We start from the raw sequence: 27,599 nt of genomic DNA, 5'->3' as shown, positions 1-27,599 counted from the left end.
GTTAGAATCATGGAGTTGATATTAAGTTTGAACTTGATATCTCTATGCGTTGAGACCATGTTGCAAATTACGTTATGTGATTGGAATATGTTCCCACAAAGAAGCAAGTTATTGATATATTCAACAAACCCCAAGCATGAGAACCATTTTAGCATGTAAGGTGGATATTGGGATTAATTTCACTCTCCTCTCTAAAATAGATCTTCTCCACAGAGACGAAAGGTAGCTTCAGTGATTAGTGCAATGATAAGAATAAGAAGGATTTGTCAGGTCCACATGAACGTATTCATTGCAGGGGGGGGAATTTAATTCTTTTCCATTGATGCCAAAGGGGGAGTAATAGATGCAAATATTGCATAATTATTCAGAAAGGGGAGATCAACAAACAATAAGGCACAAATATAAAACAAAATATTGAAAGAGATTGAGAATAAACACAAGGGGAGAATGAACCAAAAGGTGTTGCTGTAATATTCCTAATTAGCCATGGCTAATTGGAATATTTGATTTTTCTTATTTTTTCCTTCTATATTTATTTATGAATATAAAAAAAAACGTGAGGAAAAGGGGACATCACTCACCTTTAGAATAAAAGTCACTTCCTAGTAGCACAATGTTGTGACTTAAAGGGGAGCCAAGGGAAAGGGGGACGCAGAGACGGAGCCCACGCAGACGCTTGGAGGGACTGCGCTGAAGGGAAGGAACACGTGGCAAGAGGGGAATTACGCTGGAGAAGGTAGGCCTTGGGATTGAGAGAGGCAAAGGCTATAAAGGAGAGAGGAGCTTCCTCATTTTGGCATTCAGTTATGAGAATTTGAGATAGTCACTATGACTTAGAGCACGCTGGTTGTTTAGCTAGTCTGTAGCACTGTTTAGTGTATTGAGTGTCTCCATTCGGAGATCTCACCCTTAGCCCCGGGGGACTTCGAGTGCCTGCTCAAACAAGGTATTTCCAATAGCATTTTAGCAGTAGTTTCATCAGCATTTTGGCAGGAGGATTGAGCACCTTGGAGGACTTCGCAGCACTGAGAGGGATGACGCAGTTCTTTCTGGCAGGAGTTCTAGATTGAGGGTTTGCAGTAGGATTTGTGATGGGGGATTGAGCAGGTGATCAGCCCTTGCATATTGGAGAGTTTTGGCCAAGGTTTCAGGCATATTTCTGGAGGGTTTCATTTAGTAGCAGCGTAGAGAATTGAGGGACTGTGCAGAACCCCAAGGGGGTGATTTCCGGGGGTCGGCTATTCCAGGAAAGCTTTCTGGTTTTTCTGGGTTTCTTGAGTAAAGTCCGATTCTATAGTTTCAGCATTTTCCGAGCAGGGGAACAGCCCCAAATCCTCATTTGATTTCTAGCAGCTTCGACGCAGTTCTGAGAGAGGCCATTCCTTTGCTATTCTGAGTGTATTTCTTCACTTTCCTTGTGCAAGTCGAGGTGCCATCTTTCTGATCACCTCATGTACTCATTCTATTGCTCAGTATAATAAAATGGCTTAGCATTTCTCTCTACATTTCTTGAGTATCTGCTTGTATTGCATGCTTATATTAATATATATTGCACCTCTGTTATTTTATCATTTTGAGTTTCCCGGTTATTATATCATTTGTATGTACTTGGTTGGACTTTACTGGGGTTTTGGAGAATATATCTGAAACAGGATATTACAGTGGTATCAGAGCATAGATCTGGCTCAGCTTGTGGAGCTAGAAATCTATGACACCGGGGGAAAAACCCTACATCTATTACAGAGGTAGGAGATACAAAGACATTGGGCGTAGGTTGGAGAACACCTACGGAGCGGGAGATTGTGTTCCGGTGGTGGATGCAGAACAGAAGGAGTAGACACGGGGGCCATAGCCTAGTAGGAGGTAGAACTCGGACATATGGGCGATTATATTGCAGAGTACTAGGCCTATGGGCAGGAGTTCAGGGAAGCCCTCTCATTCAGAGACTTTGTTCAGCTCCAATGGGATAATAGACCCCGCGACCATCACATAGGGTACCGGCACTACCATGATGGTGACACCCACCATGCAACTAGTAGATTCCACTTGCCTACGTTTGATGGTTCATCAAACAATTCGGCAAAGTCTTGGGTGGAGAAGCTGGACATTTATTTCCAGCTTAACCAGATTTCAAAGACGGAGGCCATCAAGGTGGCAACGTTGCATTTGGATGGTGAGGCTCAGGATTGGTGGTTTCATGGGATGGTTACACTCGGACACTCCACAGTGACGACATATGCCAAGTTCACTAGGATATTTATGGAGTGATTTTATTGGAGGGATCCAGAGCAGCATTTTGTTGAGCTGACGAGGCTCAAACAGACAGGAAGAGACCAACATTGTAGATTTCTTAAGAGCTATCCATGCCACGGAGGATCTACCACTACGATTTAGTCCGTTCCACTAGACAAGCCACACTCTAGGACGCTATTAGTAGGACCACTTATAGGACATCTTACGTAGGACCCAGACAGATAGATTTTCTAGTCTAAGGGGAAGGATGTGATGATTCCACCTCCAAAAGGGAATCCAGGACGAGCACAGATTGACGATGATGCCAGGAGGGAGCTGAAGAAGAAGCGGTTGTGCTTCACCTGTCAAGAGCCATGGGCACCAGGACATAGATGTGTTGCTGGCAAAGCAAATTTTATTGAGGTCTTCTCCGAGAGCAGTGGGGAAGAGGATGATGAGGATGATGTGGAGGCAGTAGATAGTCATGCCGTGCAAGGACCTTTACCACCTCCACTGCCAGTAGCAGGTGGTGCATCTTTTGCACCTACCAGAGGGGCCCTTGCAGCATTGCGAGGAGTTCCCAAGTATCTGACACTACACGTACAAGGGACAGTACGTGGCCAGCGAGTATCAATTTTGGTCAATAGTGGGGCAACCCACAACTTCATCGATGCACAGATGATTGAGCGGAGAGGTATACAGACAAAGAGCTTCGATGGGTTTTTAGTCTTGGTCCCAGGAGATCATACCATGATGTGTGCTCGTTATGTTCCAGAGATGTCAGTGACGATTGGCACCTACACATTGACTGACCACTTTTTCATGATCGATATTCTGGACACCAACATAATACTGGGTGTCCAGTGGCTTATCACTCTAGGGAAGGTCACAACAGATTGGAAGACCTAGAGATGGAGTGGGATGATGAGAAGTCAGGGAGGCATGAGAAGATACGAGGGCAACACACATATCCGCCTCAAACTGTTTCGGCTCATTGGATGGAGGCAGTCTTCCCTAAGGGGGATGTAGAGTGAGTAGTGGAGCTGCGTGCATCAGAGGCAGGGACTACAGGGTAGACAGTACATCCAGAGGTACAGTCCATGCTTGACTGGTATGCCATAGTGTTTGGGGAGATTCCACCAGGATAGCCACCGGACCGAGGGTTCGAGCACACCATTGAGCTTGAGCAGGGTATACAAGCAGTGATCACCACCCCCTATAGGCATCCCAAGGCCTATCGGGATGAGATTGAGCGGGCCATTCAGGAGTTGCTGGCTCTTGGGCACATTTGGTTGAGCACGAGTCCTTTCGCTTCTTCCGTGGTGTTGGTGAAGAAGAAGGATGACACATTGAGAATGTGCATCGACTACAGGGCCGTAAACAAGAAGACACTAAAGAACAGATACCCCATACCCAGGATCGATGAGTTGATGGATGATTTGAGAGGAGCACGGTTCTTCTCAAATATTGAATTGAGATCTGGGTACCATCAGATTCGTGTGAGGGAGCAGGACATTCCCAAGACCACCTTCAGGTGTCATTATGGGCACTTTGAGTTCTTGATGATGCCCTTTGGGCTAACCAATGCCCCCGCCACATTTAAGTCCTGCATGAATCACCTCTTCCGTAGTCACTTGAGGAAGTTTGTGTTGGTATTCTTTGATGACATTCTCATTTATAGTAGGACTTGGTAGGAGCATCTCTAGCACATTGAGACAGTGTTGCGTACCTTGCAGGAGCAGCAGTTCTATGCCAAACTCTCCAAGTGTGAGTTTGGGTTGACGAAGATGTTGTATTTGGGGCACATCATAGGGGTGGACGAAGTGAGAGTCCACGAGGAAAAGATTAAGGCCATTAGAGAGTGGACAAAGCCAATAAACGTGACAGAACTCCGGGGATTCATTGGCATTTGTACTTACTACCGGAAGCTCATCAAGAGTTTCTCACAGCTTGTTGCACCCCTGACAGATTTGATGAGGAAGGGGGCTTTCAGTTGGTCAGATACAGCGTAGCGAGCCTTTTATTGGCTCAAAGAGGTTGTGAGTAGCTGCGCAGTGCTTGCATTGCCAAATTTCACGCAACCATTTGTTTTGGAGTGTGACGCATCAGAAGAGGGGATCGGTGCAGTATTGATGCAGGGAGGTCACCCTATAGCCTATGAGACCCGGAATCTCCTTCTGCATGAGAGGTTGTATTCTATATACGACAAGAAGATGCTAGCCATCATGCATGCATTGGCCAAATTCCGACAATATTTAGTGGGTAACAGGTTCAGGGTGAGGACTGATCACAACAACATCAGATTCTTTTTGGAGCAGAAGCAGCTACAGGAGAGGCAGCAGAAGTGGATCAGCAAGATCCAAGCATATGACTTTGACATTGAGTATGTCAAGGGTAAGAACAACGTGGTAGCAGATGCTCTTTCACGTAGACCAGCCACGTTGTCTCTTATGAGCTTGGACACAGATTGGAGGGCTCGACTCTTAGTAGAGTACTCCAAGGACAGGTTTGCATGTGAGGTTTTGGATGGGCAGGTGGCGGATGACAAGTACAGGTTGGTTGATGAGATCATCTACTACAGTGATCGGATCTTCATGACTAAGGGATCTCAGCTCAAGAAGAAGATACTCCAGGCATCACATGATTCACCTTTGGCCGGCCATCCGGAGTTTACCAAAACCTACCGAGCCATCAGAGAGAGGTTCTCATAGAAGGGCCTAAAGGAGGACGTACTCCAACATATCTGGGAGTGTGACGTTTGTCAGAGGAACAAGGGGGAGATGAGCCATCCCGTGGGTTTATTGCAGCCTCTTCCCATTCCGAAGGGGAAATGGGAGAGTATTTCAATGGACTTCATCACAGGGTTGCCCATGGTATAGGGCAAGGATTGTATCTTTGTCGTCGTTGACCGACTGACGAAGTACGCACATTTCTTTGTCATATCCGCACACTACACAGCAGCACAGGTGGTTGAGCTATTCTTTAGAGAGGTCTTCAGGCTACATGGTCTTCCTAATACCATCGTCAATGACAGGGACAACCATTTCATGGGCGGGTTTTGGCAGGAACTTTTTCGGCTATTAGGGATGGAGTTGACACCGAGTACCAGTTATCACCCACAGACAGAAGGACAGACAGAGATAGTTAACAAGTGGCTGGAGGGCTACTTGCGTAACTATGTCAGTGGGCCGCAGAGGGCATGGCTGAAGTGGCTGCATCTAGGGGAGTACTACTACAACACTACACATCACATGTCCATTAGTATTTCACCATTCTATGCTTTGTATGGGTATCTGTTGAGGGCCCTGAAATCGGGTCAACAACAAGGGGGATACCCACCCGGTCGGGGACCTGGTTGGCGGCTCCATGCCCGTTTGGTGTAGCGGGTCCGACTGGGGATAACGGGACCAGCTTCCCGATCTAAGGGGTTGTGTGTGTGTGTATAGGGTTTGATTATGCTATTTCTTGAGAACTTTTGAGAACTAATCTAAATCTAACTCATAATTTGACTATAAGCTGTTGAAATCTAATGAAAACAACATATACAATCTACGCTAACCCGGGGTATATCTTTTCTATCATGCGATCTAAAAAGATTTCATATAATAACTGGTAATGAAGATTATTCAGCTACTATAAGAATATAAACCATTTAAGATAAACCATTCTGCATAAGAAGTTAAACAGAACAGTTGTGGACTGCATATCGCATGATAAATGATTCATATGTCAAGCATGAACAAATGACTCCACCATACAAAAGTGCCAAATGGTAACCACACATTTATACATTAACATATAAATAATATCAGCTGTATATCACTCTAAGAAAATAAGTAGAAATTCATCAAGAGATAAAAGTACCATTTATGACTGATTTTTACTCACAAACTTCAAGCAATAATGATTTACTTCTACTTACTTTGAACGCCTACCAAGAGTACAGAAATGCAACATCAGTAGCAGACATTTAAGATGAAAATATAAATAAATCCGATCCTTCCATTCATCAAAACCTCCTCTGAGGTGCAGAAATGCATGTTCTGAGGACAAGTTTTTGACAAATTTCTGGACCCTTCTCCAATGCAATGAGAAGGGTTGAAATACTATGTCCTAATTCTAATAATAGTATTATTACAAAATTAAGGATTCGGTTTTCAAACGACCGTCCTTTTTCTAATCTAACTAAAACAAAAAACAACATTCTAAATAAAACTACTTGTGAACTTGGTCTTTGAAGTTGCATGTGTCTAACATAGGCTTGAGAAGAGTCGGCTGGCTAATTTCTGTTCTGAGCTGGGCTGCGAAAACGACATCTATAAGAGCTAGCGCTACCTTCTCGGCTGCGTTCATGATACACTTTACCGTCATCTCTTGGCTGTGTGGTTTAACCAGGTACATCCAGTAACTTTCCCAATCCAGTTTAGCTAGTGCTTGGATAGCTTTCCCTTTTTCTTGTGCCTTTTGCCCCCATTCCGTCTCCAGTGGCAACTTGTTTGGTAGGTATCCCGGGGTGGTCTCTAAAATCAAATTGGCCCTGTGTAAATTTTCATTTACACAGTCGATAAGAATACTCACCTGTGTCGCTGCTGTCTCTACCGCTTGCTCTGCCTGCGTGATTTGCTCATCCCATTTATTAAAGAGCATTTCTTTATGACTTTCATTAATTCTAGGTGCTCCTGCTCTTTTTCCCTCCTCATTGTCTTGCTAAGTCAGATATCCCGTCACCCTCTTGTCGTTTTGATCATATTCGCTTCGCAATTCCACCACATGACTGGTGATTCTGTCTCTTAGCTCACAGAAGTGCCTCCACTGTGATATTTTATGCCCCAATTCTTCCTGCCTCTGCAGTAGTTGCTCGTTCAAGCGAATGGACTCTGAAATAAACTCTGCCAGCTTAGGTTCATCTTTGTGCATTTCTTGCTCCGTCTGCAGTTGTTTTTCTTTTTCTTCAAGACTCTTTTGGTAGCCTATTTGCATCTGTTGAAAGTCTTCTTGGAGTTTTTCAAGCTTCCTGGAAGCTTCATTGTTTGCGTTGGCTTGCTGCAACTATTGTTGTAACAGTTGTATGTGATTTTCTTGTTCTTTTAAGAGTTGCTGAACTTCAGAGGCCTTGTCAATAGTTGCAGAAGCATATGCTCCTGCAATTTGAGACAGCTTCGTAAGATTTTCTGTTGGATTATTATTTGGGTCTTTCCACAAGACGTCCAAATGTTCAGCGTCTTGAGACAGTGCATTTTTGAGCTTTCTTCTCTTTCTCTGTCTTCTCACAATTGCTTTGTGCTGGGGGCTGTAGAACACATCTAGTGGGGGAATTTCTTCCACGTTAAGTAGAAGTTCTGAGGACGGAGTGATGGAGAGGTTTTCTGCTTCTGTGGTAACGCTGACTATGGTCGGAGCAACTTCTTGCACCCCTTGTGTATCGCTCGCAGGCGTCTTTGGGACTTGCCCTTTGAGGTTGATTAATTCATTGAAAGACTCCCACTCTTTGTCTAGCTCTGTTGTGACAAGAGGAGTTTCGATAACCGGAGGAGGAACATTTCTTGGTGGCGAGGTGATAACTTGTTGCTGAGACATTACACCTGACTGAGCTGTATCTTTGACTGCTTCTTCGTTAATTTCTTTGTCATGCGCAGACTCTTCAGGATGCTCGGAAACTTCTTGCGCGGCGTTGGACTTAGATTTGGAAGTGCCGGAGTTCTCACTGAGGCTGATGCTCGGAGTTGGCTCTCTAGTAGGTACTCGCAGCCTTTCTAGTGGAATGCTGGCCAGCATTCTAGCTCTGTATGATGTGAATTTCTGGAGGTCACTTGGAGATAACCTCGACTGAGCTTCTCGCAAAATCTCTTTGAGTGAGCTCTTACCCTGAAAGACATCATCAAACAAATCTTTGTGTCCAAAGAACACTCTTATCTTGACGCTAGTAGTAAACTCTTGGGCAACTTTATTTGGGTCGAATGGCCTCGCTGGGAACTTATATAATTGAAGGCATGTCACGTTTTCCACCTCACCACCAGTGTGTCCTACATCGAACAAAGAGAAGGCCCCACAATTGACGGGAAATTGAGGCCAAATGGCCTTTTTCTTATCTTTTAATTCTTTGGTTAAGCCGCCTTCAGAGCAGGTTTGATAAGCGATTTCTCGAGCCAAAAGCTTATTAGGGACATACAAGGGTAGGACATGCGGAGGTACAGTGCTTCCATAAACTCAAATGTAAGTAAACCATTCTTCCCCGAACCATCTTGCGATGGGGATGATGTCTGCCTCGGCTTCGGGAGAGCACCTTTGGGGGTCCTTATCATATATCATTCTATATATGGGCAATATAAGCCCATGGCAAATCTGGTAAAAATGAGGGGCAAACTGGGAATCCCACAAGACTTTCTGATAGACGTGGATAGGCGACGGGTCTTGGGTAGTCCATTTCCATCCCATAGTGGGGAAATTAGATACAAGGCAAACAGAATCCATAACATAGGCAGCCAAATAGAAAGGAGGATAGACCCTTTGAGAAAATGATCTTTTGGACCTGTAATTAACCACAGCCGTATATAGAGTATCGGAAAGAATTTTAGCCCAATCTACTATATCAGCATTTGTGGCAGCGTCAATTAATGGCAGCCACTCAGATGAAAACTTGTTGATATCGGGCATACCAAACAACCTACATAGCATGGCTGCAGTAAAACAATATGGAGAAGTAAGGGAACCAGTGTTGTACATACCGTTCTTATCCTTTTTTAACGGCTCATCTCTTCTGGACCATTCTTTAGTGGTGTCTGATAGATCTGGATTCTCCATTGCGAACTTCCTAACAAATTGTGCATTATAGGTTGCTTGCGGTTCGGGCAGATGGTACATTAGCTTCAGATCTTGGGCGGCGAAAGATCCCACGAGCCCATGTCCCTGAATCTTGAATTGTATGTTGTTTAACTCTGCGTCATCCAGAATCCACTTGATCATGTCTGTGTATGGTAGAATCTTAGGCCTTGCCGCTATTCTGTGAAGGAATGAACTTGCTAGGTCTTCTAGGGATGCTTCAGAGGAGCGTGGTGCACCTGCAACGGCAGTCACTTTCATTATTCTCGGCTTCTCCTCTTCTAATAGCCTGTACATGCCTTCCCATGTGGAAATTCCTGCATCTCGGTTGCAGGCTATATCTGTGTATAGGGGCGCCATCTCCTTGGTCTTCTCTCTTGCTTCGGAGCTTTGAGCTTTGTTCTTCTTCCCCATTTTTACTTTGTGTTTCTTTCTGAGTCGTCTTTGCACTTTGTTCCTGCAGATTACAAGTGAAATGGAATGTCTGATCAGAAAGGTGATGGGAGAGTTTTTAATGCAAGAGATAAATCAATTACGCCACCTTACGTGAAGCAAATATCCAAGAAGTCACGCGTCTTTAATCCTCTTAATGACTGACAACCAATTCATTTACTGACATTAAAAGCGCATGATTTCAGGTCATGTTATGGTAAGTGGCTTTTCCTTTGAAAGGCGCGCCCAAAGGATTCATACTAAGGTGATTTTATGATTTGCTGACGTACTCTCGCATGTCGCACGATCGCAACATCGCAGATCGCAAAACTTAGTGCTTGCCAAACCTCGTCTGGCTTGTTTCTGTGATATGCGATCCAGCGATCGCAATATCGCAGATCGGCGAACTTCTTGGCTTTTCGCTATGGACATTAGCATGGTGCGATGCGATATCGTTGTTAATCATGAGGGTGGCACGTATTTTGATTTTAGAAGAGTAACGGAGATGTTTCCTATCTTTTTGCATACACGACTTTAAAAGACCTATCATCTACCATAGACTTAGGCTTTTTTTAAAATATCTAAGACACCTTTTCTAAATTATGATTTGTCACTTCAAAAAGAAAGTCTAGCTTTTCCTAAAAATTTTATCTAAGGGTCCCCATTCAATTCAGTATCATGGTTTGATACTAAATTAAAAAAATGGGGGGGGGGGGGGGGGGGGTTGTTGCTGGCCACAACAGTATCATCCTTTATCTTTTGTTGACATGATGTTTGGTGATAGCAAGGCTCCGAGAGCCAAGATTGTGATCCAAGAGAGTCAAGATATCCTCTGAGCTCTCAAGGATAACATGGCTACAGCACAGAACCAGCAGAAGTTGTATGCTGACAGGGGTCGGGTGGAGAGATAGTTTGATGTAGGGGACATGGTCTACCTACGATTAAAACCATACTCACAGTCGTCACTGAAGCAGAAGGGAGCAGAGAAGCTCAAGCCCCGCTTTTATGGGCCATACAGGGTGATACGTAGGATTGGACAGGTTGCATATGAGTTGGAGTTGCCCCAAGGCAGCAAGATTCATAACATTTTTCATGTATCATGCCTAAAGAAGGAATTGGGGCAGCAGGTGACAGTGACAGATGAGCTACCACTCATGGATGATGAGGGGCATTTGGTGTTGCAGCCTGAGGCTATTATTGATACCAGGGAGAGGCAGCTATGGAGTAGGATGGTTCGGGAATTCTTGGTGAGGTGGAAGAATTTGCCAGATGAGGATGCCACTTGGGGGAGTGAGAAAATATTGCAGCACCCATCACTTTAGTTTCTTGAGGACAAGCAACATTTTGCTGGGGAGACTGTAATATTCCTAATTAGCCATGGCTAATTGGAATATTCGATGTTGCTTATTTTTTCCTTCTATAGTTATTTATGAATAAAAAAAAGGTGAGGGAAAGGGGACATGGCTCACCTTGATAATAAAAGTCACTTCCTAGTAGCACAACATTGTGACTTAAAGGGGAGCCAAGGGGGCCAAAGGGGGACGCAGAGACGCAGCCCACGCAGACACTTGGAGGGACTGCGCAGAAGGGAAGGAACACGTGGCAAGAGGGGAATTACGCTGGAGAAGGTAGGCCTTGGGATTGAGAGAGGAAAAGGCTATAAAGGAGAGAGGAGCTTCCTCATTTTGGCATTCAGTTATGAGCATTTGAGATAGTCACTACGACTTAAAGCATGCTGGCTGTTTAGCTAGTCTACAACACTGTTTAGTGCATTGAGTGTCTCTGTTTGGAGATCTCACCGGGGGACTTCGAGTGCCTGCTCAGGCAAGATATTTCCATTATCATTTCAGCAGTAGTTTCATCAGCATTTTGGCAGGAGGATTGAGAACCTTGGAGGACTGCGCAGCACTGAGAGGGATGACGCATTTCTTTCTGGCAGGAGTTTTGGATTGAGGGTTTGTAGTAGGATTTGTGCTGTGGGATTGAGTAGGGGATCAGCCCTTGCATATTAGAGAGTTTTGGCAGAGGTTTCAGGAAGATTTCTGGAGGGTTTCATTCAGTGGTAGCGCAGAGCATTGAGGGACTGCACAGAACCCCAAGGGGGTGATTTTCGGGGGTCAGCTATTCCAAGAAAACTTTCTGGGTTTTTCTGGGTTTCTTGTGTAGAGTCTGATTCTAGAGTTTCAACATTTTTTGAGCAAGGGAACAGCCCCAAATCCTTATTTGATTTCCAGCAGCAACAACAGCACAACAGTTCTCCAGCAGCTTCCACGCAGTTTTGAGAGAGGCCATTCCTTTGCTATTTTGAGTGTATTTCTTCGCTTGCCTTGTGCAAGTCGAGGTGCCATATTTCTAATCACCTCCTGTACTCATTCTATTGCTTAGTATAATAAAATGGCTTAGCATTTCTCTCTGCATTTATTGAGTATCTGCTTATATTGCACGTTTATATTATTATATATTGCACCTATGTTATTTTATCATTTTGAGTTTCCCGGTTATTATATCATTTGTACGTACTTGGTTGGAGTTTACTGGGGTTTTGGAGAATATCTTTGAAATGGGATATTACAGTTTCCATGCTCATGTTTACATTATGTGCCATTATGATGATTTAATTTGTTAATGAATTAATAATTGGTATCAATTCTTTTGGTGTTTCCATCAATGCCAAAGAGGGAGAACGTTAAAACAATGTTGCACATGTCAAGGTGTTTTTAGGCAATGAGAGCATCACTGGGGGAGAATTACCATAACACATGCATTCATATTGGGGGAGATATATTGAGGAAAATATGACATAATATATTGATCATATAATAGTGGGTAAATGTTATGAAATCAGCTCAAGAAAAGATAGAAAAGATAGATCAACGCCTTAGAATTCAGCCTCTTCGAGGGGGCAACCTCCTTTACATTACATAAATGAACGATTCTTGGATGATACAAATGAAAAGACCTCCTTTCTATATATAGGAGTCTAAGGGGTCATAACATAATCAGAGCCGACATAACAATAATAATGTAAGGGGCATAATAATAACAATAGTGGGCTTCTATGGGGCACAATAGTAACAATATGGGCACTACATGGGTACATCAATATAATAAGTGGGTTATACTAATAACAATAAGGGGTTACACTAGTAGTATAGGGGCCTAACATGCCCCTCTCCTTTAAAAAGTGTTGTCCTCAACACTTGAGTAGTTCTTGATGCTTCTGTATAAAATTCTTGTCTTCCCATGTGGAATATTCAACGGGTAAGTTCTTCCACTTGATGAGATAGTCTGAAATTGATCGATTTCATAGCTGTCAGGTTCTTGTTTCTGTGACTGCTCTAGGTTCCAATATGATTTTTCCTTCCTCTTTAATTTCTGGCAATATTGTTTGAATTGGGATCTTTTGCAACTTTTGAATAACTGGCCATACTTCTTCGTCCTTCTTCCATTCATCCCTTGCTTCGTTTATCCAATATGGTTGGATAATATAAATAGCACAAAAAAATGCTTCCACATCCTCATCCTTGAAGAGTCTTCCCATTTGGTAAGGTTGCCATTTTTTAAGTGCCTGTTGTTTCGTTTGATTTTGCACCGAAGTGGCATTATCCTTTAAAAATTGGATAACTTGTTGTTGATGCTTGATGTGATCTTTCACTACTTGAACCTTTTTCTTCTTGATATGTCCTTCTATCTCTAGAGTTTGAGGAGTGGTAATTTCTTCCAAACCTTTACAAGATATGGTCGGATTTATTTCTTAATGTTCGATGTGATCTTTCACTTCTTGAACATTTTTCTTCTTTATATGTCCTTCTATCTTGATAGTTTGAGGAGTGGTAATTTCGAACAATGAATTACAAGATATGGTTGGATTCATTTCTTCTTTCTCGATGTGATCTTTCACTTCTTGCACCTTTTTCTTCTTGATATGTCCTTCTATCTTGAGAGTTTGAGGAGTGGTAATTCTTTCCAATGCTTTACAAGATATGGTCTGATTCATTTCTTCCTTCTCTGGGGTGGGGTCCTGGTGTATATCTTCTTCTTTTGTTGTTTCTTGATCCTTTTCTTCCTCCTCTTCATATTCTATGTAAAATAATTTCTTCTCAGCACACTTATGACCTTTAGTGCATTTGCTATCACAATTGTAACAAAGCCCTTCTTCTCTTTTTTCTTCCAATTGTTGTGGTGTAACCCTTATAGGTTGTGGAAGGCTAGGAGAAACAACACTTCCATCTTTATAGTTGTGAAGGGTACACTTCCTGGTTTCCATAATTTTTCTTTCCACTATGTCACAAAGCCCTTTTACTCTTTCCAATTGTTGTGGTGTTGCTATAAAGAAGGTGTTTCTCTTTGTATCCTCATAATGTGCTATCATTTCCTCCGTGAAAATTGACCACGTAACAAGTTGTTTACGAGAACAAAGCCCTTTGTACCATAAAAATTTATCTGGTTCTAAATATGAAGATGCAATACATACCTTTTGTAACAGTTGTACACCATGTATATCAAAATATTGCTCCATCTGAAGTATCCAATTTACCGGATCCTTGCCATCAAACTTCCTCATCTTGCTTTTTCTTGATTTTAGGAGCTCTACCTTGAAACGAATGTAACTCTGTACTTTCGGATCTTTAAGTTCTGAAATTGTGATCTGTAGTAGCCCTCTATGTCCTCTTTCCAATGCCACCAGTATGATCCAAATTGGATTCTCCAAGAAAGAGTTATGCACAATCTCCCAAGATGGCCTGATTAAGACTAGTTCAGTAGAGCGAACTTGTACAACGTGCCACGAGTCACTGTTTCAACCTTTGGATCTGAAAAATTCATACAAGAAACTACAGTCCATCCTCTTTCTGTACTTCTTACGAAATTTCAATCTGATCCCCAGAGAGAAAGTTATGACGATTTTCCCCAGGTCACCTGTTTTGAATGTAATTCAGGAGTCTGGAAAAATACCAACTTCCTCAGATCATATCTTCGCAAATATCAAGCGAAAAGCTCTGAAATTTGGACCCAAGGTTTAGCGCGATTTCTTCTCAAATGGGTTTTTTTGCGACTTCTGAAATGTCACAGAAAAAAGTTATAGCGAAAAGGCCACGATGACCTGTTTGGAGCAGCGAAACCCTAGAATCCAGAGCTCTGATACCAAATGTTATGAAACCAGCTCAAGAAAAGATAGATCAACGCCTTAGAATTCAACCTCTTCAAAGGGGCAACCTCCTTTACATTACATAAATGAACAATTCTTGGATGATACAAATGAAAAGACCTCCTTTCTATATATAGGAGTCTAAGGGGTCATAACATAATCAGAGCCGACATAATAATAATAATGTAAGGGCACAATAATAACAATAGTGGGCTTCTATGGGGCACAATAGTAACAATATGGGCACTGCATGGGTACATCAATATAATAAGTGGGTTATACTAATAACAATAAGGGGTTACACTAGTAGTATTGGGGCCTAATAGTAAAGGGTTATGTTGTGTATAAAAGATGGAGCTCAAAGTTAATGAAAAAATATAAAGGGGTATAAAAAATGTTAACGAAAAAATGGATACCTACAATATCTAGGGAAATTAGGGTTTTTTTTAAATTGAGAAGGTGTATTGGGTTCATATTTGTACAGTGTTAAATAAAGTGATTTTTAGAGTTATTTTCTAATATGTAGTCAAATTTAGGGTATTGTTTAGTATGCCACAAATGCATGTGTTATATCAGAGGTTCATTGAGTGAAGGCCACGTGTTTTAGGACCAAAAGGGAGCATATATTTAGAGCAATATTTCATATATGAGATTAGCTTAGATGCCCTTGCAAAGTGCATAATAGGATAGGCTCTAAAATACCTTGCAAACAACACATGGTAGTCTAAAAAAATCCTCGCGGTTCAAAAGTTATGACCACTCAAAGTTGAACATATATTAGGTCATGATTTCGTAGGTTGACATGCTTTGACATAGTTGTGCAAGAGTTATCAAAGCAATTAACCAAATTTTTATATTGAATGGAGGCACAAATAGATTTATGGCCATTGGGTAGGAAATAATGTGAAGGTTAATCAAGTGATTTATGCCCAATATGATCAGATGATGCACATTAATTACATCCAATGACTAGGATGCATATTGGGTACTTAACATGCCCAAGGGTTAGCACAATTTTAGATCTCGATATGATTGAATGATGGACGAAAGAACAATCAAATAGCTAGGATCTCCATTGTGTGTTGATCCTATACTGGGTTTAACACCCTTTTAGCACCTGATGAGGTATTCAGTAGTGACATGGTCGTGACATGGCACTAGGTGGTATGTGAGGTGTCCCAATGACAAGATGACCAATTATGCATGTTGATTGGTTGAAAATGATGATATGGCAGCCTACATTAGTAGATGATGTTGCACCTCTGAAAATAACACATGGAATACAAATTTAGTGTTTTTGGGTGTCCAAGTGGGCCATATTTGGATGACATGTGGACCAATCAACGAGTGAAACATGGAAATATGTAATGCAATGATGATTTCATCTTGGCCTGGGAGGTTATGGCAGTGGAAAATGAGGTATAGAACCAAGACTAATAGACAAAGGTTGAGACAAAAACTTCTCCATCTACAAATGTGAAGTTTTGCATCTCACCTCATAGGTCTAGTGGATATCATATGTGATAAAGAGTTGTGAGCCAGTCAAGACTGGATTAGAAAACCAAGAGATGGAAACACCTATCAAACAACATTCTATTACGTTAATGAAAGGAACACTAAGGTAATGTTAAGTGGTTTTATCAGTAGTGGGCCCAAAACATGAAAAGACAAGGGTTAGCACTTTGGGGCTTATGGAAACTGGCCTACAATGTTGATTAGGATAAAGCTCATGATATATAGAGCTAAAGGTTAAGATAAATGGGGTTAAACACGATTGGTCTACAAACATGATTTTAGTAGCTCTTGACTATATTTGGAAATTTTCCCATATTTGGTAGCTAGCTAAAGTTGTAAGTGCTACTAAACTCTACGTAAACACTAGAATTGTTCACAATCAATAGATAAACACAAAGATCACTCCAGAACAACATGTAGGTTATAAATTTGGATTCTTCACATGCATAACAAAGGTGGATCTACAATTAAACAATAGGTGAACAGGTAGAGATAAGTAAATATAAAAGAATAAGAGCTAAAGTTAAAATAAGGTAAAAAATAAATAAATTAGCAGCTCTAAATTATTTACAAGCAACATAGAATGAGAAGAATTGTGTGTAATGTATATCATAGATACAATGTAGGCTGCAGAGAAGTAATTTGGTGGTTGAGGTGATCTTATGAGTAGAACATGGAATTATTTTGTAAGGAGGAAAACCTTCATGGTCTGAGTATGAAAAATGTATGAAAGAAGGATCAAGAGGGTTGTGCAAGTTGGTTCTTGCATAACAAGGAGTTTGAGCTTCCTTTTAGTGGGTGTTGATAAATCATGGAGTTGGAGCTTCCTTCAAGTTGGAACTTGAGAAATTAGCAAGTTGGCGCTTGCAACATGAAAGAGGGTTGAAGCCTTCAAGTGGGTTGTATCCTACAAGTTGACATACTTGAAGTTGTAGCTTTGATTTCTTCGTAATAAGAAAAAGAATTGATGGTTTTCCCAGTTGGGTTTGCATGTTATATCTTGTGTCCTGATTTATGAGTTTGATGTGTTATTGTTTGTTTCAATTTTTGTTAGGTATTATTTGATTTTTGAAAGAAAATGTTTAAATTTTCATAACATTTATTCATCCTTCCTCTCAATATTATCCTGGTTTCTAACAATAATTCATTTTTGTAATTTCTCATTCATTTGGCCATTTACAGGCTAGATCAGTGAAATCAAGAACATGGGTTTTATTCCTTATGTTGCAGAGATGATTATTTTACTCCTATTTTGGAAATAAAATGGATTCATAGTATTGGCCAATGTGAGATACTCAACATGGTTGGTTTGTAGGGAAAAACATAGATTTAAGGAGAAAGCTACCCATATCTATGCATTCATGTATTTTTTATGATTTCGACCATGAAGGAGGTTGAGTCCCACTCAGATGGGTGCTTAGAATAGCATTTGGTTAACCAAAAGGATATTTATCATTATTATTTTTATTTTCTTGTGTATAAAAGACAAGCTAATGAAGCTTGCAAGACAACTATTAGTTTCTAAAGTTTGTGATTTCTATTGTGATCTCAATATTCAGAAACATCTTCATGAATCTTTGTTTAAATCTTCACTTTCATCAATATATGAGGTCCTTTTGAGATTTGTTACCAAGTATTATTTTGGTGTATAAGATAAGGTGTAAAGGGGCCCCATTATCTAAGCATGTGCACTCACTTTCCTTAGTGTTCATAGTTGTGCAACCTAGTATATATCTCTATGTATTTTTCTTTTATATTTACACTTTTATGTGCAAGTAAGATTATGTTTTTGTCTAATTTTAATTACCTTATTCATATACTAACTATTGTGTTTTTCTAGTCTATATTTGTTCATAATTCCTTGTTTGAATCACAAGCTTGTTTATTTCATTGATTATCATATTTTAATAATTGGTCATGAACAAATTATATTTATTTTCCAAAGAATAGTCAATTCTTTTGAGAAACAAGTTTACAAAAATATTGGGTAAATGATTAGGATATGTTTATCTACTTGAAAATACCCTAAAGCATGCATAGTCAATCAAACTTGCACCAAAACATTGTTTTCATTTTTAAAGATTTTATTTCATTTCGACACTTAAAATTAGCCTTGATGATAATGAGAGTAAATATTGAGGAGTCATTGGAGTATTGTTGTAAGTTATTAAGCCACCTAAGAGAATATGCCAAAGACACTACAACTTGTTTTTCTACATGTGAGACACTAGTGATACTTAATCAATTATGTGATTTTAAGTGAGTTGTGTGACTTGTTTTTACTTTCAAGAAGTATGGTAGAACTTCTCACTCAACCAAAACATACATTGCTGAACGAATCATCATTGTGAAGGCCTTCAATTTTCACCTTTAAAAGGCATACTCCACCTCACAACCTAATATTTTTCGGTTGTAAGCTCAAGTATTCTAGGTTGGGAAGATTAGTTCCTTTCTGCTATTTCATTTTATAGTTTATAATTTTTTTTCATGCTTTTTTTCTTGTATAAATTTAAATTTTAGATCATAATTTAAAAGTTACTTCCTAGTTAAACCCTAGAAACCTATTTCTAACTTTATTTGAATAGTTGGCTTAATCAATTCTTCATTTGATTAGTGTGACATTACATCTAAGCTTGCACATACAGTGCATGACACCTTACAGGCTTACAAGCTCCTATATTGACAATTTAACATCCCAATTTATGTAAATAAAATTAGGCCAACATTTTTGTGTCATTGTCGAGGAGATGTAAGGGGTGTAATAGTATTTCTTGCATTAGTTTTATTATTGTTGTTGTTATTGTTATTGTTATTGTTATTGTTATTGTTATTGTTATTGTTATTGTTATTGTTATTGTTATTGTTATTATTATTATAGCATTTAAGAAAAAACATTTAAGACAAGGAGGAGTGAACGTGATAAGATGAGAGGTAAGAACCTACATATTTATTTCATTGAGTCTTCACAATCCTTTGTCATGTTTGCATTGTCTAAATTGATTAATTAGAAAATAGGAGTAAGTTTCTTAGAAGTATAGAAATAATAGGTTTAATTATTTGAATTAGAGGTGTTGTTAGAACCCCAAACCATTAATCCATTTGCAAGCAAGGTCTCTTGATTAGAAAGGAAAAATATAAAACTTCTAAAGAATGTATTCACTAAATGAGGGCATGCCACTAAAAGAATAGTCTCAAATCCTTGTCCACAATTCAGAATTGTCATCGAGAATGAATCTTCATCTCAAAATATAGAGGAAGAATAAGGGATCAATGAAGATAATCCACAAAAGGAGGATCTGGAAGTTTGTTCTAGTTATATTTATTAACATATAATGGAGGTCAAGGTGTGATGTGCCACATCCAATGATGAGAATATACTAGAGACAACTATTAAAGAATTTATTTCATGCTTATCACAAAATCCCTTATGCATTCATGAACGTAATGGAAAACATTTAGAACAATTTTAAAGTATGAAAATCAAAGAGAGCCAAGGAGACAAATATTACATTGAAACTCGATTCCAAAAAATCATGAGGTCACGATACCACTCCATTTTTTGACATTTTGTGGCCTTAGATCTATATGAGTAGTTGGTTTTTCATGTCCAATCATTCATTAAGGTATATTTCTCAAACTTGGATATGAGTCTACTTATGAACCTATTACACATTTGGATGCATTTGAATTTCTCCTATACTTGAGATAATAGATTTTTTCCAAATAGATTATGATATTATAGAAATAAATAAATAAAACAGTAAAAAAATTAAGTTTTGCATAATAATGGTGAATAGTTTTTCATTTTATTGTTGAGTACTCATATGTGTATATTTTAATGCAAAAAAAAAGATAGGACGGTCCTATTTTGAGGGACCATATGGGATTATTTTCAAAAAAAATTTCTATACAAAGTATCCCTTTAAATATAGTTTCTAACTCATTTTGAATTTTTAAATTTGGACATCACACAGAAAAGATAAGGCCAAAAGACCTATTAGGTGTTAAACAAAATATTTAGGGATAGAATTAGGACAATTAGTTTTTGGGAGACCTAGCGATGAATTTTTTAATTTTATCTATATGATATATTTTCCTATAAATCTAGTTTCCAATAAAATTTGAATTTATTTATTTCAATATCATATGATAAACTTATGTCCAAAATACTAATTTCCTATCCTAAATCTACACTCCTAAAACTCGCTTTTCCTGAATGTTTATTGGCATGTTGACCCGTCAATTGTTTTTGTCTTGAAATATATTAGTGTTGTAGATATATAGATTAATCTACTTTCTTTTTCAATTAGAATTACATCAATACATTCTTTAACCAAAATTTTATGCTCAAATTAGTAATTGTTGGTCTAGGCAGGAATTTAAGAACAACAATATCATGCAAGTTGTTACCTAGAAAATTTGGCATATCATCTTAAGGAATTTTAAAAAATGTTTCTAGTGGATATATCCCTATGAATACACTTTAATTTTTCGTTTAAATCACTCAAATTGGAACAAGAATGAATAAATTATCAACAAAATGCTATCGAGTAGTCTAGATAGCTAACACTCCTCAATAGGTAACGAAATATTTTGTCTTAGTTTATTTTTCCTTGGATTTGTTTCCTATGCATTCTTTGTAATTATTTTTCATAACTCTTGGAAGAAAAAATCCCATATTCCCCTCATTTTCCATATATCATGTTTTACTAAAGGAATGTGCTATTTTTTTTGCATATCCGAGGAAGATCCAAGGGGTCAAATCTATGGACGAGTGATTTCAAAGTCACATTTTGAAAATTCATGCACATGAGTATGAAACAAAAAAATATATAATTTAAGTGAAATGGGACATCATCAAATGTTGAATTCATCAACGAATCTCAAAATACTTGGAGGTTGCTACAAATATTTTCTAGTTGTTGACCAACAAAATAAACAATCTCACAATGCTTAAAGATGGATCACGATCAAGGTGAATGACATGAAGTCAATTATCAAAATAATTAAAGTTCCATACCATTCCCACCATGTTATTACCAAAGAAAAAAAATCCAATAGAAGCCCTATTTTTCATGATGTTAACCTTATTGTACGTCGAGGCTTCACAATCATGCATGATTGAAGTCTAAACTTTTATCCATTTATGTATTCAATTTTAAACTCATCACACTGCTACTACCAAATCATGACTTCAACCCATTTTCATTTCATATGCTTACCATACTTCCTTGCTCCATCCACCCTTAATTCATGAAGAAATTCACTTAACTCACTTTCATATTGACTCATCTCACTGTAATTTTCTTTTTTCCAACTAAATTCTTGCTTGGTAGTGAAAATATTTCATATATGGTACTTCAAATTATTTTTGCTCAAGTTGGATAATGTGGGATTTCCTAAGACTCTCCTTCCTACAAATATTTTCCCAACGACACAAATATCTTACCTAGGATAATATTATGCCCCTTATTCCATTTTGAATTTACTTTTGATAAAAAATGAAAAAAAAAATATGAAAAAAGAAAAAGAAAAAATTGTCTATTTTTGAAAATCTAGGTTCCTAGGACAACATAGGCTTGAATTTTCATTGAAAAACCAAGCAAATTGGCTAGTGAAAATTTTGAATAAAAATATCTACCAAGGTTCCATTTTGTATAAAATTGTTAGATAATCTTTGATGAATATTAAGTGATTATTTTAGGAGAATACTTCTAAAGATGAAATTTTCAATTTTTGTAAATAAGCTCGAGAATATTGCATGAAGAATTATACATACAAATATAGTTGAAGATTTTGTTTTTGTAAGTTTCTAGGAGCTCCATATTTTCTCTAATAAAGAAGCAAAACTAGCCTATTATCTACTCCATAAGTAGCAAGTTTGTTCTCATTCATAAGGAGGACAACCCATTCAAATTTCTAGAATAAGAGCTATGAAAACAAAGAATAAAATCACCAATCCACAACTGTAGCATAAAATTTGCAACAATATGAAATTAAAGATTTGGTAAAGGTATTCCAATGATTGAAGATTTTGTTAAAGCTCTTAAGTTAAAAATAAAATGATAAATAACTTTGTATTCTTATCATTTTCACTAGACTTATCTTAAAAAAAATTATGGTTTTACCATCCCAAGAATTTCAAGTTTGATTTATCAATATAATAAAAACTATAACATAATAAATCCTACCTTTTTTCCTAATAAAAGTTAACATTATATATCAAAAACCTAACTTTATATACCTATCCTATACCACTATTGTATCTATCATTACCCATCCTGCCACTCCTTATATGCTTCATTAGTCATTACAATGGAAAATTACTTCTAATTGGTGACATGAATCCTTTATCCAAACAATATTTACAAAAAGGAAAGGGCTTCCAAGGAAACACTCATATTTATACTTTATTTTCAACTCAATTTTTAACACTGTGTTGACACCTAATCCTCTGAGATTGGGTGAATTTGGAATGTGAACAGTCATCAGAAGATGAACTGAGTAGTCACATTCTTTGTATATAACAATAGCTACCTAATGAAATAAATCGTATCAGTTTTCTGCCAAACTGGAGTTACTCATGGCCTGACATGGTATCAGAGCCAACTCCCGAAATTAGTTTTTGTGTAACTCCTAGTGTCAGTTTCCTGTCTATATTCTGCCTGGTTACCTGAAGCCTGCTCCAGGCAGTGTCATATATGTTTTCTGATATTGTATCTGTTTTTTAAAGTCTGCGCCCTCTATCTAGAGACCCGGTGTGAATGCTGAATGCTAGTGTGTGAATGTTGTCATATGCGTTTTTCAAATCTGCATTTTATCAGACCTTGGATTTAACGCTGACTCCTATTTGTTATAGTTTCTGCACAATTTCACTCTTTGCTGTCTGTTAGGTTCATGTGAATCTTGGGCTCAGCGAGGTTTAAGTCCGGTGGTATATGGACCTAAGAACTGCATGCTTTCCCACCTGAACAAATCTCTAGGCTAGTCTTTCTGGACCATGGTCAAGTCCACCTACCCGATAGATGTTTGGTTTCCATGTCGCTGCTTCTGAGTGCGTTTTTGCACTTCCAGCAAAGAGGCTGCTGTGTTTCTCCGCTGCTACTGTCGATTACTTCATAGTCATTGTCTTCTGGGGCCGAGTCCTGGAGCTACTCAATGGCGATGCTAGTCCACTCCCGAGGTTCGTCGTTAGTATGATTGGGCGTGAAATTTAAATAGAATTTTTTGCCAGTGCAGATCCCCGGAATTGGCAAATATGGCAAGAATGATGCAGTTTACAGCAAAAACAAATAGGACAGTCAGCCAGCGAGAGAAAAAATCCTGCATCCACGAAATGATCGCCGCCAGAAAGTGCTGAAGAGAAGGAAATGATGCCTTCATTACAAACAGAGCAGAAGCCACGACCACCAGAGAGAACGAATCCCGCATAGTGAAGTACATGAGCCTCGGCCTGCTGTAGTGCTGCGTTTTATATTATATACTGCCTATACATATATTTCTTGATGTCATTGTAGTATCGTGTTTTATGTCACTTACCACTCTATGCTGCTTTGTATCGGACACCTTCACAAACCTTCACTTTCCATACACCTCCGCTTCCCATTTTTATTACATTGAGCATTGTCCATTGAATGTTATTGCTGCGTTTTTTAATATAACTGTGGTATAATCCAACATACCATAGTCCTCTTCCACTTTCACAATATTACACAAAAAGCACATTTTTGCCAGCAAAAGTATTTTTACAGCTCTCGGATTTTTTACAAAATGCATTCAATTATCTCTATGGTAGGAATAGTTCTCACTGGCAAGGAGAACTATCCTGAATGGTCCCGGATGATAAAACACACCCTCATCTTCAATGAGTTGTGGAAAGGAGTGTGTGTCAGAGAAGGAGACAATGACCCAGCACCACCTACCTCAGACAAAGAGCTCGACATTTGGGAAAACAAGAATAGCAAAGCCTATGCATTAATCGCAACATCTGTAAATGAAGAGGTGAGTCACCATATTTCATCATATTCAACTGCCTTTGAAGCTTTACAAAAGCTGAAAGAACTCTATGACTCGCATTCTGCACTTGAAGTTGTCCAACGCATGATTAAACTCTTCACTCTTGAACTGAAAAATAATGATCCTCTTGCTCTTGCATCTGAAGTAAAGTCTATAATGCATGATATCAAATCCACTAAGGTTGAGCTGGATATCCCTCTTATTGCTTTTCTCAAGGCACTCTATCCTACCTACTCCAATTATATTGAGTCTTTACAAGCAAATGGAAATCTTAAAGATATAACCTTTGACTCTCTTGTGAAAAAGTTTGCTGAAAGAGAGAAAGCCTTTGGAAAGAAGACAACCCCTAAATCTTATGAAGAGACTGTGTGCCTTGCTCATAAAGAAAAGCATCCTGCTCAAGATTCTACAAGAGGAAGAGGTGGACGAAGAGGAAGAGGAAGATACTTCAGAGGCAGGGGGGGAAAACATTCTCAAGGAGAAAAGGCAGACTTACACTGCATTTGCTGCAAAAGAAATGGATCACATGATGCTTCTACATGCAAGCTACCATGGGACAAAATTGAGTAGAAAAGAAACCGACAGAAAGGTAAAACTGATGATACAGACAAAGGTAAAGCACCTGAATCTGCTCACTATATTGAGGCACATTCTAACATTGGAGTAAATGAATATTTGTTTAATGCTTCACTTGCTTCTTCAAAAAATGATTTGTTGCTTGATTTAGGAGCAACCTGTCATATGAATCATAGAAAAGATTTTTTTGAAGATTTCACTGACAATGTTGATGGAGCAGTATACTTTGCAGATCATTCAAAAATCAAGCCATTAGGGCTTGGCACAATCAGGCTTAAACTGCCTGGTCTTCCAGACTTTCTTTTGGATCATGTTCTATATCTCCCACAACTCAAAAGAAACTTGTTGTCCTTGGTTCACATCTGCCAGCAAGGTCACTCCATTCATATGTTTGATGGCAAGCTTGAGGTAAGAAAAGCATCTGACCACTCACTTGTCATGAGGGGAATAGAAGAAAAAAGGCTTCTCAAACTGCAAGGAACCTCTGCTCATGCACAACATTTCTCATATATTTCTCATCATGAAGAAGGTACACTTCCATCAAGTTTATTATGGCATGCTAGATTTGGACATTTAAACTATGACAGTCTCCGCTTATTGAAGACAAATGGTGTTGCTGGTTTGCCTACAATTCCTAGGAAACATAAGCAATGTGATGCTTGCATTCTAGGAAAGCATAGCAAACAATCTTTTCATGATTCACATTCAAGAGCACATAGGAAGCTTGAACCCATTCATTCAGATTTATGTGGTCCAATGCCCATTCCTTCTGCAAATGGAAATAAATATATCATGACGTTTATTGATGATTACACCAGAATGTGTTGGGGGTTTATTTATTGAAGAACAAATCTGATGCCTTTCAAACATTCAAGAATTTTCATAAATGGATTGGAAATGATGCACAATCTTGTACTGGGTCTATTCGCACTGATAATGGAAAAGAATATACATCAAATGAATTTGAAAACTATCTTCGCCAACATGGGATCAAACATCAAACAACTATGCCTTATAATCCCCAACAGAATGGTGTAGTTGAAAGAATGAATAGAACAATCTTGAATATGGTACGATCCATGCTTTTCTTCAAAAATTTAAAGATAATGTTTTGGGTTGATGCTGTTCTATGTGCTGCATATATAAAGAATAGGTGTCCATCTAATGCTATAAGAAACAAGAATCCTTATGAATTGTGGTATGGACATGTTCCTTCGATAAAACATCTCAGGATCTTTGGTTCCACCTGTTATGCTTTCATACCAAAGGTACATAGAAACAAACTTGGTGCTAGAAGTCGTAAGTGTATCTTCCTGGGGTATTCAAACACCTCCAAAGCATACCGCCTCTATGATGAAGTAAATAAAAATTTTGTTGTATCTAGAGATGTAATTTTTCTTGAATCATCCAAATCTGACAATGTTGTTCAGCGACAACTTGATCGCTTAGATAGATTCGCAAAAATGAAATCATTTCAAGAATTTGATAATCAGATTCCACATCTTGAAGGGGGGATTCCTATACTAGATCAACATGTGGAATCTTCTTCTGAAGATTACTCTCCCCCGAATGAAACTCCAACAATGGATGATGCTTTAAGTGATGTAATTGATAGAATTGGGAGACTCAATCTTGATTCAGTCCCAACTCAATCAACAGAGCAACCTGGACCATCTCAGAAAGGTCCCCCAAAGTGGCTAACAAAGACACTTGAAAGTGTTCATCCTGATGAAATTGGAAAAACAAGAACCAGAAATTCAAACCGACAAAATGGAGGTGATGTAGATGACTCTAATTCACCTGTTGATATGGATGTTACTTATGATTGTGAATTGAACTTGTCTACAGATTTTGAACCAACTTCCTTCAAAGAAGCTGCTTCTCATGATGAATGGAAAGAAGCGATGCAAAAGGAGTATGATGCCCTCATAAAGAATGGCACTTGGAAGCTGGTTGATCCTCCATTTGGAACCAAACCAATTGGCTGCAAGTGGGTCTACAAGAACAAGTACAAAGCTGATGGCTCACTTGACAAGAAAAAAGCTAGGCTTGTGGCAAAAGGTTTTGCACAGAAGGAAGGGGTCGATTATGAGGAAACTTTTTCCCCCATAGCAAAATGGGCTACCATCCGGACACTCTTTGCACTAGCAGCTCAGAACGGTTGGAAATTCCATCAAATGGATGTAAAAACTACCTTCTTGAATGGAGATCTAAAAGAGAATGTTTTTATGTCCGAGTCTGAAGGATTTGTTGTGAAAGGACATGAACAAAAAGTATGCAAACTTGTGAAGTCCTTGTATGGCCTCAAACAAGCACCGCGAGCTTGGTATGAAAAACTAACTGAGCATCTTCTGAAACTCAACTTCAATCATTTTGATCTTGATGATGCAACTTTATTTGTCAAGAAAGTTGGCAAAACAGTTGTATATCTTGTGGTATATGTAGATGATCTTTTAATGACAGGGAACAATGAAAGCTACATTTCATCCATAAAGAAGGAATTGGGAAAAAGTTTTGAAATGACTGATTTGGGCTATGTTCATTACTATCTTGGCATTGAAGTAACCCAACATCCAAAATCCATATTTCTTTCTCAAAAGAAATACATTGGAGATTTGTTAAACAGATTTGGCATGAAAGAGTGCAATCCTCTTTCTACTCCAATGAAACAAAACTTAAAGCTCACATCTATTGAAGGAAAGGAATTTGAGGATGTTGTTAACACCCAGGTTGTTCCCTTTGACTCCCAAGGGAATACGGCCGGGGTAACCACTAACCAATCTTTGGATTATAGTCTCTAGCCAAACTGCAATCAGAGAGGGCTCTCTCTTTAAGATTTGTCTCTGTTTTGTGAGGATTTTAG

This window comes from Pinus tabuliformis, chromosome Q (assembly GCF_031772625.1).
Source record: "Pinus tabuliformis cultivar Carrire ecotype Pingquan chromosome Q, CPIR1, whole genome shotgun sequence".
NCBI lineage: Eukaryota > Viridiplantae > Streptophyta > Pinopsida > Pinales > Pinaceae > Pinus > Pinus tabuliformis.
This window is presented reverse-complemented; position numbering follows the sequence as displayed.